General features: G+C 44.9%; 1 long non-coding RNA gene and 1 pseudogene across 2 annotated transcripts; both read right to left on the bottom strand.

Moving 5' to 3' along the window:
* Window positions 1-1,281: 1,281 nt before the first annotated feature.
* On the bottom strand, window positions 1,282-8,304 carry LOC127688394 (uncharacterized). Of its 2 annotated transcripts, XR_007978692.1 has the most exons (3): window positions 7,904-8,304; window positions 5,923-6,512; window positions 1,282-5,828 (listed from the first exon to the last, which is right to left on the bottom strand). It is a non-coding gene; the product is annotated as an uncharacterized LOC127688394 (long non-coding RNA). The 2 variants fall into 2 exon arrangements; XR_007978691.1 differs by having other exon boundaries at window positions 1,282-6,512.
* Window positions 8,305-10,506: 2,202 nt separating this feature from the next.
* On the bottom strand, window positions 10,507-10,805 carry LOC127689506 (exosome complex component CSL4-like; annotated as a pseudogene).
* Between the last annotated feature and the right edge of the window lie 226 nt (window positions 10,806-11,031).

Raw genomic sequence — 11,031 nt, 5'->3', positions numbered from 1 at the left:
CCTGCCCGGTCCAGGCCCAACCCCACCCACCGACTCCATGTCTTTATTCATTCCTGCTAAACTTTTTGCTTTCAAGCTTTCTTTTTAATTATGTATATGTGCCCAGGGAGACTAGAGAACTCAGATCTCCCCATGGCTGGAGTCATAGGCAGCTGACCATCACTGTGGGTGCTGGGAATCGAACTTGTGTCCTCTGCAAGAGCAGTGTGTGTTCTTAGCTCCTGAGCCATTTCTTTAGCCCCCTGGCTTTGGTTTTGTTTGTTTGTTTTGTTGTTGAGACAGGTCCCACACATCCTGGGCTGGACTTCAAATAGCTATGGAGTTAAAAAGACCTTGAGCTTCTCATCCTCCTGCCTCCACCTCCCAAGTCTGGGATACTCCACTGCGTCTGGTTTATGAGGTGCTAGGGTAGAACTCAGGACCTCACATAGGCGAGTGGAACACTCTGAGCCCCAGGGCAATCAAGCTTTTCCTCGGACTCCTGTCTGGAATCTGGTCAAGATTCTCCCACTGTTCCTTTCAAACAATCCCATCAGTGTCTGTTTCTGACACAACTCCACCTCCAGCTGGGGCCTGAGGGCATCCTGTGCCCACTACACCCTTCCTAGCGGCCTGATTCATCTCACTGTCTGGCCATCTTACCCATATGCCGGAGAGTAATCCCCGAGCCACAATTCCACAGACTTCACACTCTCAGAGGTTCCTCTCCCGTGTCTGGCAAGCATGTTCTCAGCACCACGGCTTCTTTTACTTCCCCTGCATTCTATCCGCTTCCTCTTCTCCAGCACACACATCCCCTGGTCTGAGCCCGCCTTTCCTCCCTGCCCCACCTGCTGTAGGCTGACAAGCCAGCCCGTCCTGTCCATGGGTGCTGCAGCAGATAGAACTCTGTGATGTGTCAATACACTCACGCCAGTCTCCTTGTTCCTAGATGGACAGCTGCACACACTGAAGAACACAGTGTCAAAGAGACACTGAGGTCCCCTGAGATGCAGGACAGTCCATTTTAGGGTGAGAGGAGGCAAGCCTGCTCTATGGACCTGAAGACCACAAAGAGTACCTGATCCATCTGTGTATGTGTGTGTGTGTGCGCGCACGCGCGTGTGTTTGTGCACATGTGTGTGCGTGTGTGTGTGTATGCAAGTGTGTGTGTGCACATGTGTGTGTGTATGCAAGTATGTGTGGGTATGTGTGTGTGTGCATGTGTGTATGCACATGTGTGCATGCAAGTGTGTGGCGAGCCCCCCTGACCGGCAGGGAAGAAGACCACCGACACGAGGATTCTTCTCTTATCACACTTTTATTGGAGTACCGATGGATTAATGGAGAGTTGAAGATGAGAGGCGAGGGAGAAGGAAAGGGAGCGGCATATATAGGCAGGACAGGATGTTTCTACTATAGATAAGCTAGTCAAGCTGGGATAGGCTGCTTGCTGTTGCCGGGCAGACTTGTGCTGGGACAAAGGCCAAAATGAGATGTTTACTGCACTCCTCGGCGCCATCTTGTAATGGCGTTTGCAGGAACAATAGGCAGCCCCTCACATCTCCCTCCTTTTGTTTTATTATGCAGCAAATAGATCTCCCAATTGAGAGGGTAGAGATAGTGGTCGTACCTCCCAGCCAAAATTAATTTCAGACCATGTACGGGAGTAATCCCTAGGCCTATTCTGGAGCCCGAGATACTCTCGACCTGTCCTCTGCCGTTTTTCTGGGAAAGGGAGACTTGGGCAGGCAACCCTTATGCGGAACGACATGTCTCTCAGGGGGATAGTGGCCCTCTGTGCGATACCTTGTTCAACAACCCTCCTTGGGTGCTGTGTTGGACACTCTGCCCAGTGCAATGAACCTGAGTTCCGGGCGTGCAAGAGCTGTCCGGTCAGCTGTCTAAATGCTTGAGCAAAATTCCAGGGCTGCAAATGCCTGAGTAATAAAGCCTCAGAGATCTTTGTAGAGGCTGATCCAGGCTTGAGGAGATTGGCCTGCTTCCAGAGCTGTCAAGGCTCGAGCAATGACAACCTTTTCCCTGTTCCGAGCTGCTCACATTTTGCAGAAAAGGAATAGAGTTAGAAATAGTCCTGCCAGACAAAACGCGCCAAACATGCCAACTCCTATCCACTCTTTAAAATAGGAAAAGGTTTTTACCATCCAATCTGAAAATTGTCCTATAGTGACCAATTCTACCTTGGTGCTGTTAAGCACATGAATGCGATAACTGAAATTAGCTTGTAATTGCTCAAATTCTCTGGACCAATTTCCACTCAGAATATTAGACAACTGCTTAGACTCATTGAGGGTCGCAGAGTAAGGTGTTACACAGATGTGGGGAGTTCTGTCTACACAGCTTGTAGAGATGACATTTTCTCTTGTGAGGAAAGAGCAGTAGAAGTCTTCTCTATTATTTCATTAATTTGAGTAACTGTTTGTACCTGATTAGCCATGGCAACTCCTGCAGTGACCGCTGCAGCTGCAGAAACCGCAATTGCAGTGACTATTGCGGCAGTGATGCCAAAATCTCTTTTCTGTCTAAACAAGGTAACCAAAGGAAATTCACTTGGATCAACCCTAACGGGGATAGGAACTAGGGTAGGCATGCGCATTACTAAAGCTGAATCTTGTTTTTTGTTATTCCAACACTGACTGATGTAACAACTTTGGTTCCTGCAATCCACTACTGGAGAGGAGTAATTAAACAGCAAAAACAAAAATGGAGGATCTACACACATGCGACCTCTAGAAAATGTCATATTATGTTGCTTATGAAAACTATTAACTACAAGCCTATTAGTAGTGGAGTTTAAGATTCCAGAAACATTGAACAGATCTACCTTACTATTTTCCAAATTGACTATAGGCGATAGATCACAGACCCTGGACCCTTTGAGTTAATAAGGGTCCAGGATGATAAAGGCCATCCGTTCTTTGTGGAATTGTTACGATACTTGTATCTGTCTAGATCAATTGTAAACCAGAAACCAGGTGAAATGGGAAACACTCTATCAAATTGTCCCCTGCAGTGTAAAAACTCAGGTGGGTAGTCAGGAAGGACATTTGGACAAAGATAAGTAGACTTAGACCCGTTGTATATCCTGCTACTATTGTCCTTAGAGATCATGGGTATCAATAATGTCATGTTCATCCAAAAGGTATGAGTATTAACTGTGTCCAAGCCATTACTACCATCGCCCGAGCCTGACTGTTGGCCTGCGCTGACTTTAATTAATGCCTCAGTCAGCATCTCGACCGGAAGACCTAGTCGTAGATATCTAAGTGGATCATCAAAAGCTGCCAACGTTTGATTCTGAATTTGAATACATTGTGACTGAAAAGAATTGGAAAAACAAAGTGTTCCTGCCAATGGAACCCGAGTCTGATTAAAACTTTGCACCTTCAATTCAGACTGATCTTTAGATTTACAAGGCACCCCATAATGGCATCGGGTGGAGTAAAATTAAGGAAAAACATTGGATTCATTATGCACAGGCACTGGTATTGGCCACGTGTGAGAAAAAGACCAAAAATAACTTTCACTGGTGATCGTCAGGTGAGTCAGCCACCACAGCATCATTATTCTTCTCCACATCTTTGTCACTGGGATTCGAATCCTCCTCTCTTGGGCTTTCAACTCGGCGAGTCAGCCTCTCTGGAACCCAGATCGGATCAGCTCGGTCCTGTGGAAAAACACAAACAGCTCCCCTGGATCTCTGAATCACAGGATCCGGTCCATACCAGTTATTGTCCAGCACATCCTTCCACATGACGTGCATGCAAGGAGATAGAACTGAATTTACGTGCCTGTCGGTGGCAGTTGTATTGGACTCTTTAAGATTTAAGAAATTAAGTGTAAAGAGAGCTAGAGATGTTCTTACTCGTGGGGTAGCATGTTCAGCTATTCCCCCTTTTTGTTTAATTAAGTAAGATTTAAGAGTGTGGTGGGCGCGTTTCACAATACCTTGCCCTTGGGGATTATATGGGAGGCCAGTTAAATGAATCACATCCATTTGACTGCAAAACTGTCGAAAATTTTTGCCTAAGAATTTCATGAATTCATTGTTTCTAATGGCTGAATAGTACTCCATTGTGTAGATATACCACATTTTTTGCATCCACTCTTCTGTTGAGGGATACCTGGGTTCTTTCCAGCATCTGGCAATTACAAATAGGGCTGCTATGAACATAGTAGAACATGTATCCTTATTACATGGTGGGGAGTCTTCTGGGTATATGCCCAGGAGTGGTATAGCAGGATCTTCTGGAAGTAAGGTGCCCAGTTTTCGGAGGAACCGCCAGACTGATTTCCAGAGTGGTTGTACCAATTTGCAACCCCACCAGCAGTGGAGGAGTGTTTGAAAAGTATATGCTGGTCCATTGTCTGTCTTGAGGAGTCTGGGTTTGCCCCAAGCACTCTATGCCTCGAGGCAATGTTGAATTACATGTGAGGCCTTTTCTCCTGTTAGAGGTATAGCATACATAATGCCAGAGTATGTATCAATAGAAACATGCAAATATTGAAGTATTAGTGGTCGAATTCCCCGTGGGTTAATTCCCATGTGAGGCACAGGCAAAATTGACAACAATTTTGACATTGGGTAACTATTTCTCTAGCTTTTTTTCTAATCAATGAAAAACAGTGACGTAAGGTTTCAGCCATTATATGAAAGCACTTATGAAATTCTTTTGCAGCTTCTGTCTAGGAAAACAGTGCAATAGCCACGATCTTGGTGGCTTTATCCGCCAATTCATTTCCTAGCGACATAGGACCAGGGAGGCCCGAGTGTGCTCTGACATGAGTAACATAAACAGGGAATCTTCTATTCACTAACACAAATTGTATTTGTTGAAAAATATTAGCAACTCTGCTGGAGGACTTTATTACCCCAGCTGTCTCAAGAAGGTTAACTGCATTAACTACATAAGAAGAATCAGACACAATATTAAGCGGTCCTGGGAAGGTCTCAAGAACCTCTAGTACTACTAAACATTCCACAATTTGAGATGAGATTTCATTATATTGTTTAGATACTACCTTGCAATTAACTACATAAGCACCTATATCAGTTTTTTATCCATCAGTATATACCATGATTCCATCTGGGAGTGAATTTCTGGATGTCACTCGTGGAAATACTACAGCCTGACTCAGGGCAAATTGCAAAATTGGATGCTTTGGATAATGATTGTCAATCTGTCCAGCAAAGGAGGTAACTAAAATCGCCCAATCATTGGATGTAGCTGCCAAAATTTGAACTTGAAAGGAGCATTATTTGAAAACTTTTAACATAATTTGTAATTTAACCACCTGTGAGGAGCCAGGCTGATATTGGCACAAAACCGGCTCATTGCGCTCGATCATACAAGCTCCACAACCTGTTTTTGATCCATCTGTAAATATATTGGGGGCACCTGGTAAGGGTGCTTGTGCAGTTACTTTTGGAAACACCGCAGGATGTTCCTTAAAAAATGAAAGCAAAGGATATCTGGGATAATGATTATCTATTAATCCATCAAAACAGCAGTGCAATATGACCCAATCATTAATTGTTCTGCACAAAATCTGCACCTGAGAGGCAGTATAGGAAATAATCAGTGATGTAAGATTCTTCTCAAAAAACTGTAGGCATTGTTGTATCTCTAGAAGGGTCAATTTTGTAATTGCAGTAGAGTAATGATCAATAGATTTTGCTGGTGAGGCTCTAGGATGTACCCACAACAAGGGACCTTCTTGCCATAGCAGGCCTGTAGGCTGCAAAAAGGTAGACAAAATGCATAAAGCAATTTTCTCCTTTTCTTTGAAGCGAAACAACACTGTATCTTGTAAGCCTTGACTCTAGCCTCTTGTGTCAATATTTGGTATGAATCTAAGACCGAATTTTAATGCCTTTATAATTTCTATATAGCCTTATTAATGTTTTATAGATCTACTTACCTTTTGTTACCATTATATTTTCTTTTGAATCATGTCCAATAACTTATGAATCAATATTCTATAGTCAAGGCATGTAAAACATTTATACCTTTAAGACCAATTAGAAATAAGGATGAAGCAATTACACAAATCTCATTAATTTAAACCAAATATATATATTTTTCTAGCTGTAATTTCAGGGGAATAAAACACCTTGAACCCAACCATCACCACAGTAGAAATTTTTCCCAAGAGAATTAACCATTAAGTTTGAGACTGCTGGTCTCTTAAAAAGTATGTGAAGCTCCTTTAATCATCTTCTTCTGTGTAAATTGCAGACTGACAGGACTGCCAGTAAATAACACCCCCTTTTTACCATTTTATGTTTTCTTTTTAACACATAACATAAACACAACAATCATTCAGCCACTCAAACAATAGACAACATAAATTGACACACATATAGACAAGTTTTTGGTGCACCAAAAATACGCAACAGACAGAAATGGAACTTAATGTCCCAAAAAGATACAAATAACTTAACCAGAAGTAATAATATCTCCATAAGGATTCAGAGAGAAAATAGGACGTCTCCCATTTTCTTCTGTTTCCTGGAAAGTTTTAAAGTTAGTTTTTAACCGTTATTATTATTATTATTATTATTATTATACTTTTAATACTATGTCTTATACATGAAAAAACTGCTTTTCAGAAACCTGCTTTTTCTCTTGTTTAAGAGTTAACCTCTTATCTTCTTTTCTTCTGGGAGTTCTGCCAGAGAAGGGAAGAAAAACACAGTGACCTTGTAGAGAAAAACACAGTGACCTTGTAGAGAGAGGTGGGGGGGGGAGAGCCCAGGATTTTCTTTGTCCGGCCGTTTTAACTGTCTCTGACTTTTAAAGAATAAATTTTTTTTTCTTCTAGAGAATTTAGCTCGAATAGGCTACATAAATTCCTCAGGTGTGATCTAGCTCTCCGTGGAGCTCCTTTAAGAGGGCTATACTTAAAGCAAGCTCTTGCTTTCCCAAATAAACGTGCAGGCTAGCAAAAAGCTGCTTTTAAAAGGAGGACAGGGGAAGAGAAGGGGGCTAGAAAAAGGGAAATCATTTGAAATGTAAATAAATTATATCGAATAAACCACCGGAAGGGCGATACGGGCCACTGGTCCCGCGCCTACTCTGGCTTTGTTCAAAATTGGCTACCGCCCATAACGATCGCTCTCATACTCTGCAGCAGTTTCTTCAAGCTCCTCCTTGTCCTCCTCCGACAATCCTTCTACTACCGAATCATCTGAAATTTCTAAGTTTGCAAACTCTTCCAGAACTGGATATAGGGGTTCCTTTTTACTTTCCCCTTGTTTTATTTTTCTTTTCTTTTCCCTTTTATTTCTGTTGTATTTTGCAGGCCTGTCTTCCTCCCCTTTTGACTCCGCTTCCAAGAGACTATCCTGTTGCGAAGCCAAAACTTTGCGCCCCTGCTTAATCAGCTCCATGTTCTTACTGTCCTTGAGGCATGAATGGACCAGCTTCCATAAAGGAATTGATCCTCGGCCAATTCTATCCTCCTGTTTTGCTCTTTCAAGGTCTTTTCCTAACTTTTCCCAGCAGTCGAGGTTAAAATCGCCCGAAACAGCGAACCACGGCACTGCCTTATCAATATCCTTCACTATAGTTTCTACTGTGCGCGGTGATATCTTCAGTCCTCTCTGCTTTAGCAGACCCTGTATAAGGGCTGCAAAGTCACAGGTGCCAGGTCCAGCCCCCAAGTTGTTGCCCACACTGCCCACTTATCTACGAGGGACTTACAGTACAGCGAGAAACGCCGCTTTATCTATATTTACAGCGGTCTTACTTTCGTTTTTTAAATCCAACAAAGGCACTCCTCGCCAGGTTTATGGCAATGAAGCCAAAAACAGCACAGAAGAATCACCACGACTGCACAGAGAAAAAAATCCAGCAAACATCAAAGGGTCAGCAGGGTAGTCGAGCCACATACTACTTACTTGGGGAGACTTACTCACTCCATGTGTAGAGTTCTGAATCCTTCTTGGGCCCCTCAGACGTGTCCACTGGACCTACTTCCCGGGTTTCGGCACCAGCTGTGGCGAGCCCCCCTGACCGGCAGGGAAGAAGACCACCGACACGAGGATTCTTCTCTTATCACACTTTTATTGGAGTACCGATGGATTAATGGAGAGTTGAAGATGAGAGGCGAGGGAGAAGGAAAGGGAGCGGCATATATAGGCAGGACAGGATGTTTCTACTATAGATAAGCTAGTCAAGCTGGGATAGGCTGCTTGCTGTTGCCGGGCAGACTTGTGCTGGGACAAAGGCCAAAATGAGATGTTTACTGCACTCCTCGGCGCCATCTTGTAATGGCGTTTGCAGGAACAATAGGCAGCCCCTCACACAAGTGTGTGCACATGTGTGTATACAAGTGTATACATGTGTGTGTATATGTGTGTGCGTGTATGTGCACATCTGTGTGTGTGTGTGGGATCAAATCCAGGTCCTCTGGAAGAGCAGCCAGTGCTAACTGCTGAGCCCCTGATTAAAGTATTTCTAAGCAATATCATTTGGAGGTGGCTGAGCTAAGGTACATTACAAATGGAAGCAAAGGTTCTCTCTTATTCCAAAATAACCCATCAGATGCTGCCTAACTATTCCTCCTGGTTCCAAGGCAGTCTTGCTCTGTTGCTCAGCTTATTCTAGCACTAAGTTCTCACCTCAGCCCCCTGAGCTAGGGCTTTTAGGCTCTTCTGTCACCCCAGGACAAGCTCTCAGGGCAAGTAGTACATGCCACCATCCTCAGATAAGCCCAAAGCAACTTGTAAAAGAAGGAATTATTGAGCTTATGGCTTCAGAGGGTTAGGGCTCCATAGAGGTGGAGCAAAGGCACTGGGGCAGGAACAGCTAAGAACCCACAATCTGACCCAAAAGAACGAAGCCAAGATACACATTGGGAATGTAGTGACACATCCCCTCCAACAAGGCCACACCTACCAATTCTTTCCAGTTAACCAACTGGGTCCAAGCATTCACTCCTATGAGCCATTTCCATTCAAACTAGCACAGCCCTTACTAATTAGTAACTGTTACTCACCGCCACCAAGCATCACATCACCTCTTATAGGTGATATGACCCATACCCAGGATCCCAGTGCATGGGAGCTCTAGGACAGAAGATTGCTGCTGCTTGGAGGCCAGCCTGAACTACAGAGCAAGGTTTTGCCTGGAAACAGTAGCAACAACCCCCAAATAACTAAAGCCAGGTTGGTGGAAGTTTTAGCAACAGCGCATGTAAACCACCTGCTGGCCAGGCAGCATAAGGAAGAGATTAAACAGCTGGAGGCTTGCATAGGAAGGAGCACTGTCTGCCTGGGGCTCCAGGCCTCACTCTTGCAGGGATGGCTCCAGGAGAGGGACCAGGCAGCAGTGGACATGAGGACCAGGCAGCAGTGGACATGGGGACCAGGTAGCAGTGGACATGAGGACCAGGCAGCAGTGGACATGAGGACCAGGCAGCAGTGGACATGGGGACCAGGTAGCAGTGGACATGAGGACCAGGTGGCAGTGGACATGGGGACCAGGCGGCAGTGGACATGGGGACCAGGCAGCAGTGGACATGGGGACCAGGCAGCAGTGGACATGGGGACCAGGTAGCAGTGCACACGGGAACCAGGTGGCAGTGGACATGGGGACCAGGTAGCAGTGGACATGAGGACCAGGCGGCAGTGGACATGGGGACCAGGCGGCAGTGGACGTGGGGACCAGGCGGCAGTGGACATGGGGACCAGGCGGCAGTGGACGTGGGGACCAGGTGGCAGTGGACGTGGGGACCAGGCGGCAGTGGACATGGGGACCAGGTGGCAGTGGACATGCTTCATTTGTCGGGGAGCCGAGCAGAGCTGCCCCCTTCCCTGGGCTTTGCTGACATTCAGGGTCCTCTTGGAACTCTCCGCATTCTCTGCAATCCTGTCCCCATAACAACCCTGTCAGACAGGCGTCTCCCTCTGCTTTCCTTTCCTTTCCTTTCCTTTCCTTTCCTTTCCTTTCCTTTCCTTTCCTTTCCTTTCCTTTCCTTCCCTTCCCTTCCCTTCCCTTCCCTTCCCTTCCCTTCCCTTCCCTTCCCTTCCCTTCCCTTCCCTTCCCTTCCCTTCCCTTTTCTTAACAAATGAAAAGGATTTTTTCCAGTCATAGCAAAATACATATGTACATATTTATAAAGAAGGCATAAGGTATTTTCAATATGTCATGATTTTGTTCATTGAGTGCCTATAAATGAGATTCACGAGCCCAGAGAATAAATATAAGTTTCCCCAAAATAGTGTCTCAGATAGTGTACATTTTCATTTTGTCTTTTGGTTGGAAGAGTTTTAATATGTAGCCCAGGCTGGCCTCAAACCTGGGCACTAACAATCTTCCTGTCTCAGCTGCAGGAGCCTTGGGTGTTCATTACGACACGAATATATTTCGGGCACATTGTTTCAAGAGATGGTTGCTAGCTGACTGCAGGTACCTTAATAAAGACCATGGCATCTTGATTTTTTTTTAAAATACATGTACTTCTAGAAATAGCTGAATCCCTCTTTGGGGTAAAGTAAGCTCAGGTTTGTAAGAACTCGGGCTGTACCCTGGCTACTTTTCAGAATTCTTTAGTGTGGGTCTTGGGGCACCGCATCTCACACCAGTTGATGGGAACCATCTGAATACCTGACTCACTGTGGGCCACCACAACTCCTAACTCATCCTCAGCAGTGATCATCAGGTAATTGGATTGTGCATCACCTAGGGAGATAACTTTGGCCAAAACTATGTCACCTGGCCGGAAGCTCTTGTAAATTTCTACCTTGTCTTTTTCAGTTTCCCAGATATCTTCCTTTCGAATAGTTCCTCGAAAAGCATTTTTTAAAAAAAAGATTTATTTATTATATGTGAGGACACTGTAGCTGTCTTCAGACACACCAGAAGAGGGCGTCGAATCTCATTACAGATGGTTGTGAGACACCATGTGGTTGCTGGGAATCTGAACTCAGGACCTCCCGAAGAGCAGTCAGTGCTCTTAACCGCTGAGCCATCTCCCCAGCCCACAAAAATCATTTTTTAAGTGGTGTGGATCCCACATACATGA

Source organism: Apodemus sylvaticus, chromosome 7, assembly GCF_947179515.1.
Source record: "Apodemus sylvaticus chromosome 7, mApoSyl1.1, whole genome shotgun sequence".
Lineage (NCBI taxonomy): Eukaryota > Metazoa > Chordata > Mammalia > Rodentia > Muridae > Apodemus > Apodemus sylvaticus.
Note: the sequence above shows the minus strand (reverse complement) of the source record. Positions and strands in the feature narration are given on the sequence as shown.